Genomic DNA, 8,324 nt, shown 5'->3' on the forward strand with positions numbered 1-8,324 from the left:
GGCAACATGGTGAGGAATTTCTATGAGAAATAAGAAGGCACTTTTGTGAACAAATGTTTGTATGTAAGGACATAGCCTTAAGTAATGACATTTTTATCAAAAAAGTATGAAAGAAACCAAAGCAACACGCCAAAATATGGGGACAAATGATCTACTGCTTCGCACTAGATTAGTTTAAATTCCATGGCAAGTTATTAAATACATATGGAAGCAGTGGAATCAACCTTAATAACTGATATAGACTCCATGTAAAATTTGCAAATACTTCCAAAACGGAGCTTTCCTTCTTCAGTTTGGCTTACTAAAAGGAAGATGGGAAAATTAGCTTTCAGGTGTAGCTTCTTTTAGACGATGAAAGACTATCAAATACTATTAATTCATTCTTTTCAAGCAAGTGTAATTGTGAGTGTTCTGTGTATGTTATTGTTCAGGTACTCTACCAACTATGGCATGTTCCATTTCTGTATTGCTGATTCAGAACATGATTGGCGAGAGGGAACAGAGCAATACAAGTTCATCGAGGAATGTTTTGCATCTGCCGATAGACAGAAGCAGCCCTGGCTTATCTTTATTGCTCATCGTGTTCTAGGCTACTCCTCAGCCTCCTGGTATGCGGAGGAGGGAGCATTTGAAGAGCCTATGGGGAGAGAGATGCTGCAAAAGCTCTGGCAGAAGTATAAAGTGGACCTTGCCTTTTATGGCCATGTTCACAATTATGAGCGAACATGTCCCATATATGAGGTAAGCTCGTTTTCTGATTGATGCATTGATTTGTCTTGGAACAACAATGGTGTTATACTGTGCAATTTTGTGTGCCCTTCTTCCTTGTAATCTTCATGGGACTCTTTTATAAAGTGAGTTTTAAAAAAAAAATGTCATTTGAAGGAGCATTCATCTTGGTTTTTTTGTCATGGTGCAGAACATATGTGTGAGTTCTGAAAGGTCTCACTATTCTGGTACGTTCAATGCAACCATACACGTAGTGGTTGGTGGGGGAGGTTGTGCCCTAGCTGATTATACTACTCTACAAACCAGTTGGAGTTATTTCAAGGACCATGATTATGGATTTGTTAAGCCCACGACTTTTAATCATTCTTCTTTGCTGCTCGAGTACAAGAAAAGTTCAGATGGGAAAGTTTATGATCAGTTTTGGATAACAAGAGAGTACAGGGATATTCTCAGATGTGATACCATTGGCAACTGCCCCTATTCGACCTTAGCTTCATAAATTGGGATACTCATAATAATAATAAAATTAAAAGAAATATTATGCCCCCGGGGTATTTTGGGACATTCGTTCCACACTTATTGTGGATTTGGTAGAAAGATGGGTTCAGTCTTGTTTGACTTCACTGTCAAAGTTATAAGTTTTCCCATATGAAGATTACAAGGTCCTACTATGTTCAAGGATTTTTTGCGTCTCTGTCCAAGTGTGGTTACATTAAATTATACATTCATTCCCTTCAATGTAATGAATAAAATGCAATTCCTATATGTCAAATTAACGCAATTGTTATGTTCAATTTGGGTGAATATGAAATCAGATTGTAATCATACACAGAGTAGAATGGAACAGTTAGCATTACCAGCACAATCATGTGTAGCACCAAGGAACCCTGAAAATGCCATCTCTGAAGCTTCTAGAAAAAAGTGCAAGACGTGAACAATTCATCACTGCTCCAATATTCATGTGCCAAAGTAAGATGTACTATGAAATAAAAATTGAGTGCAGATAAACATGAAGTAATTATAGCAAAAAAAATTCATCAATATCTCATCATTGCCGGCAACAAGATTATAAATGATCCCAACTCGAAAGGTCATCTGCAGAAAAATAACCTATACCTTGAATCTCCCTCAAAGGTAGGCAATCCCAAACTAGAAAATATATGTTCAAGGGAATTTCTAGCACTGCTGCTTACTTCCTTAGTTACCTTTGACTCCCTTGTCACCCGCTTAGCTACATCTGCATTAGCTAAGATCTTGATCCCATTATCACGAGTTGTTACAGCCAACACTGAACCACAATTATTGAAACAGAGACAAGGTCTACCCTGCAAAAGGCTAGAGGACTGAATCAATTTAATACCCAATCATAATAAGAAAACATTAATGATGTCAATTGCGTGAGTTCAACTGGCTGAAATTAATCCAACTTTCTAACATGCTAGCTCTCATCCTAAGCCAACTATTGATAGCTGACCTAGTTCACCCTCAATACCATGAGTGGAATGAGGGGGACTACCAAGTGGATTTCCCTCGGAAATGAATTAAGTGGAGAACCCAAGAAAAGCAAATATATTCTGTATCTAACCTCTGCAAGCGATGGATTGGTATATTAGATTGTGAATACGTTGAGCTTCGAAAATTTAATGCTGAATTTATTACATGTTTTTCATTGCAAACTTCATGTTATAGTTTTGCGCTGCTGAACTTGGTCTCTGAACTCAAACAAAAACTCAAACCATGTGATATAGGGACCTAATGCATTTGCATTATAGTTGACTTAATGCATAAAAGCTCGCATAACCCTTAACCAACGGAAACATGTAAATGAAGAAAAAATTGCTGAAGATATTTAACAATTTATGTCAGTATTAGTTAATTGGAATCGTGTGGTTGAATGCACCCTATCCATAAGAAAAGCACCTATTTAGAATTGCACACCTTATTTCATGTATAAGTTGCATTTTAGTTATATAGGCACTGCTTAAAAACTTAACCCATTGATCAGCAAAATAAGTATTCAAATTTTAGTGCAACACAATTATTTTGTTATTTGGCATAAAAAGACACTCCTTCACTAAACATTTGGAAATTTACTACTAAAAGAAATCTTCTGGAAAAACGGGCAAGCAGGCTTCTTCTACAGAAGCTGCCACAGCATTCATGGGACTCACTTTAAGAGCCCTTATTAAAGAAGCTCTGTTCAAGAAGGTCCTAGCCTTCCAACTGTCAATTGACCTTTCAGGAAACTAGCACAATGCCTAGGTAACTTTTATTTGATAGGTTGCATTAGGTTGGGGGCTCCAGACAGGATTCAGATTGCCATCATGTCACTCTACAAGAATCACAGTGCAAAATGACAAAATGAGGATTACCTTCAGGCAAATATAGGACCAAATTATGGTCATTGCCTTATTTTCATATAACATATTTGCTTTGAACTCTGCTCCATAATCAAAGGCTTATGGCCCAAACAATTCACCACCATAGATCTTAATATGCAAAATAATAATAACTGTAGAGCCTTAATACAGTAACCTGCGCATTGACAATGCATGTTTTCTTTAACAATCCTATGCTAATAGAATTACCAGTACAATTACACATACACAGATAACATTATCCCTGGGAATAAATCAACAGCTAGAGCTGAAATCGTAACAGTCCAGTGAATATTTTCGGAGAAATGGTAAACCTGTAAGCAATAAACCTAGATACAAGCATAGAAACAAATATTTCAGAAGACAAGGACTTGGATACAAACAGTCTTGCTTTGACAGAATAACTGGCCCACAAGGGAAGCGCTTCGATACACAGACATAAACAAACCAGACAGAGACCAAAACATGACATAGATATATGCAGTTTTGCTGCTAGTTTTAGATAAAACAAAAATATTCAGAAAAGCTATCTATTTGGATGGTGAGTCGACGTGAATGGTACCAAGATAAACATCATTTTCTTTAGAAATTGTGAAATCTAGGTCGGCAAGTATTTTGGCGAAAATGTTGACCTGTCCTTAAGCTTCCTAGTCTGTTTTTGCATCTCATAGATACATAGTGGTATCTCTTACTGAGTTTTTGAGCGTTCCACATACATGCTTGTGCCATATAATCTAAAGTACTAATTACATCAGTTAGAAAACGCACTGCAAACAAACTAAATGATAGAAGACTGGTCCAAGAGATTGCAAGTGTGAAAAAATACAGGGCTACCAGTAGATTATGTACCTGCCGATTATGAACATAATCCAGGAATGAAGGAACATCTGGAAATCGATGTATATCCTCTTCAGATGTAGCTAGAGATCTCTGAAAACAAATGATGTCCCCGAGCATTCCACATACATGCTTGTGCCATATAATCTAAAGTACTAATTAAAACCTTCATTTTCTTTAATAATAATTTTACATCGGTTAGAAAACGCACTGCAAACAAACTAAATGATAGAAGACTGGTCCAAGAAATTGCAAGTGTGAAAAAATACAGGGCTACCAGTAGATTATGTACCTGCCGATTATGAACATAATCCAGGAATGAAGGAACATCTGGAAATCGATGTATATCCTCTTCATATGTAGCTAGAGATCTCTGAAAACAAATGATGTCCCCATCTTCAAGCTGCATGATTGACATCACCACAAATATAGGAAATAATATAGTGAGGGAACCATACTTAGTAACAAACTGCATTGCATGAATTTCGAATAATAAATCCCCTCACTGACCCTTTCTAAAATAAATAGAGATACAATAATGATAAAACAAGTGTTGACAACAATGGTATAAAACTGAACTAACCTGGCTAGATCGAAAAGTAATTCTCTTTTCAATGGGTTCACACATGACATTTGGTTCAAATTTGATTTCCTACATATTACAACACCCAATGCATCAAAAATTAACCAATGGATCATAGACAACCAAAAAACTAGGTGCAACAAGGATCCACAGATACCTTGGAATAAGAATGCTTATAATTAATTTTCCAGCACCACATGACATCGTCACTAATTAGTGTCACAGTATCCAAAAGCTTTTATTCAACTAACCTCGTAAAGATCAATTTCCTCATCTGGTGGAAAACCAGCCATGGCATTCAGCTTTGTAATAATTTTTATTGGCTTGCCCGGAGCCTTGACAAAAATCCTCCCAACATACCTGAAAGACAATATTCTATTAGGCTGAAATAAGGCAACTAAATTCCGATAAAAAATCCATAATTGGAAAAGTATATGAGTGGAAATAAAATGCACATTGCATACCATTGTGAGAATAGTTGAATTTTTCAATCACTTTGGATTTCCAATGAATGAACCTGCAAAGAACAATCCACAGATTCCTTCACTTCCCAAGTAAGGGTGACGTAAACTGTCTATTTAACATAATGCTGAATAAATCAAATATTAGCATACAGTTTTTTAATTTACAATTTGAATTCTTAATTCAACAACGTTACAACTTACATTTCTGCATGACAACATTGCAATGACCTGAAACAAGTCTCAATGTACAGCCCATGGATTACTGACTTAAATGACCAATGAGAAAGAGCTCCCTGAACAAAGATGCCTCTAATTTTGAATTTTTAATTCAGCATTATATTTTTGCATGGCTCCTGTTTTGATGTGAATTGTGCCAATTAATAGCTTGCTCGCTCCGTATATGAATATGGAACCTCGCTTCGGAAACCATTATTGAATACCTTTGGAGTTCTATTGATCCCCTTCGGTTATGCATTCGCGTTCCCTGCTCACTCTCATAGCTATCTACCCATCTGCAGCATTGAAATTGAGGCCATCTGTCCCGGCACTTAAGAGTGGATCTGGATATTGTGCATTTGGTCATGCTGCCCAACAATCAATAAGGGAGGGGAGCTGGAGTTGATGTTTCCGAAGTAACCAGTGGGGAGAGCAATTCAAGTCGTTTAGAAACCAAGAAAGCTCCAAAACCGGAAGAGGGTCGTTAAGTCGTATCCGTTGACAGAGGCGAAGAGTGAATCAATGGGGCAGAACCCTGGTAAGCTCTCAACTGATAAATGACAATGCACCATGAAATTTCAAATTTAAATAAAAATAAGAAAATCAATCGATTTCAATAAAAATAAAAATGAAAATCAAAACTTTTATCCACCTTGTGGGCCCTACATGAGGGCCATGTGCCTAACACTTCTCTCTCCATAGCATAACACATGCAAGCTCTACAGCAGGCCACCTAAGGTTGCATCAGGTTAACATCTGTGATCAGGCAGATTAAAACCTGAAACCTGAGCAGGAAGATTGAAACTAGTGTAACATCTGTGATCAGGCAGATTGAAACCTGAAACCCGAGCAGGAAGATTGAAACTAGTGTAACATCTGTGATCAGGCTAACATCTATGATCAGGCATATTGAAACCTGAAACCCGAGCAGACCATTATTGAACACCTTTCGAGTTCTGTTGATCCCCTTCGGTTATGCATTTGTGTTCCCTGCTCACTCTCATAGCTATCTACCCCTCTACAACATTGAAATTGAGGCCATCTGTCCCGACACTTAAGAGTGGATCTGGATATTGTGCATTTCATCATGCTGCCCAACAATCAATAACGGAGGGGAGATGGAGTTGATGTTTCCGAAGTAACCGGTGGGGAGAGCAATTCAATTCGTTTAGAAACGAAGAAAGCTCCAAAACCGGAAGAGGGTCGTTAAGTCGTATCCGTTGACAGAGGCGAAGAGTGAATCAATGGGGCAGAACCCTGTTAAGCTCTCAACTGAGAAACGAAAATGCCCCATGAAATTTCAAATTTAAATAAAAATAAGAAAATCAATCGATTTCAATAAAAATAAAAATGAAAGTCGAAACTTTTATCCACCTTGTGGGCCCTACATGAGGGCCATGTGCCTAACACCTCTCTCTCCATAGCATAACACATGCAAGCTCTACAGCAGGCCACCTAAGGTTGCATCAGGTTAACAGCTGTGATCAGGCAGATTGAAACCTGAAACCCGAGCAGGAAGATTGAAACTAGTGTAACATCTGTAATCAGGCTAACATCTGTGATCAGGCATATTGAAACCTGAAACCCGAGCAGGAAGACCCTGCAATGTAATGTAACGCCACCTAATAAATCTACCACAAAGCTCTTGCAAAATGCTGCTGCCAATACTGCTGAAATAATACAGAGACCCACAAGCAGCACTAGTTCGATTTTCACAGAAGGGGCGTCGGCGGGATTCGATACCATGATGAGGTTGTGCAGAGTGGAGACGCAATTTTGGCTATTTTGCGACCCTAAGTTAGAAGAAGAAGAAGAAATTAGGATGCAAGTCTTTCGGCCATGGAGGGAAGGTGATGGTTTCTCCTATGGCAGAATCGATGAGGGCTATGCGGCCGTGATGTGATTGTAGTTTCTGAAAAAAATAACACCCATCAATGTGCTTCACTAAGAAGATTTTATTTCTGCAGGCGGTGGTTTTTGTACATGTACAAGATCTGTTCCACCGTTACCTGAAAGTAGTCCTGATGATGAAGATGTTGCCGCAGAGGAATCATTAGTCAGACAGCAAGTAACTGAGGATACGAGGAGTCCAAATGTGGTTGTCCAAGTTCGTGGCCTCATCAAGACATTCCCTGGTATAAGAAATATGGTTGGTTGCTGCAAATGCAGAAAAACAGCTCCTCATCATGCTGTAAAGATATATTAACACATAAGAATGGCATTGGATATCTTATGATTCATTCTCAACTTTTTTACATGAAAGAGCAGAATACAACTGAAGATTGATGAAAAAATATTTATGCTCATTCTGATTAGATTTATTTTTTCTTCCTTTTGATTTATAACCAAATTTTAGGGCTTGTGGATAAACATTGAGAAAGATAAGCTATTTTGTCTCCTTGGACCCAATGGAGCTGGGAAAACAACCACAATCAACTGCCTTATCGGAATTACACCAGTAACAGCCGGTGATGGTATTTTCTATAACCAGATGCTTTTCACTTAGTTTTACTTTTCCATATATCATCCTGGATTACAAAAAAAAATTGATTGAATGTAGCTTGTGAAAGAACAGCAGGTACGCACCTGGATGATATGTGATGAACGGATTTGGACAAGCATCTCCCTCTGGTGAGGGGGTTACTGTTGGTGGTTATGGGTCATCAAAGTAGCATCCACGAGGCGCGGTAGCAAAACCTACTGAACTTAGTATCTTACCAGCCATTCCGCCATTGCCATTTTTGCTATTCCCTTCATGGCAATCAAATTTGGTTTTCTCCTCAGGGCGGTTTCCTGTAATCGGCCATCTTCTAAAAACCTATTGCCGCGGCATCGTCAGCTGGGCATCTGTCTCTAGCTGCTGGCTGGCCACGGCTGCTCAGGAACCTTAGCGTACGACCTTGGCTCCTCCAAATCCTCCACTCAAGAGACCGCTGCAGAACATTAAAATAACTTCAGTGATGTTGGAGTTTTGTTGTAAATGTCACTGTGCAAAAAGAAACAAGAAGAGATAGTTTATTGCAAAGTGCGACCGATTCCTTGCAAAGAGAAGACAGTAGACACTAGAAAGCGAGAGCGAAAGCGGGTACCTGATCCAGATTAAGCAACAGTTAATTC

At 38.5% G+C, this 8,324-nt stretch overlaps 1 pseudogene across 1 annotated transcript; it reads left to right on the top strand.

Annotated features, from left to right (window-relative positions):
• The first annotated feature begins 312 nt into the window (after nucleotides 1-312).
• Nucleotides 313-1,228, top strand: LOC149242231 (nucleotide pyrophosphatase/phosphodiesterase pseudogene; annotated as a pseudogene). Its single transcript, XR_016246002.1, has 3 exons — nucleotides 313-332; nucleotides 432-741; nucleotides 920-1,228. The product of XR_016246002.1 is annotated as a nucleotide pyrophosphatase/phosphodiesterase pseudogene (transcript).
• Nucleotides 1,229-8,324: the final 7,096 nt, after the last annotated feature.

The sequence above is a fragment of the Pinus tabuliformis genome, chromosome 8 (genome assembly GCF_031772625.1).
Source record: "Pinus tabuliformis cultivar Carrire ecotype Pingquan chromosome 8, CPIR1, whole genome shotgun sequence".
Lineage (NCBI taxonomy): Eukaryota > Viridiplantae > Streptophyta > Pinopsida > Pinales > Pinaceae > Pinus > Pinus tabuliformis.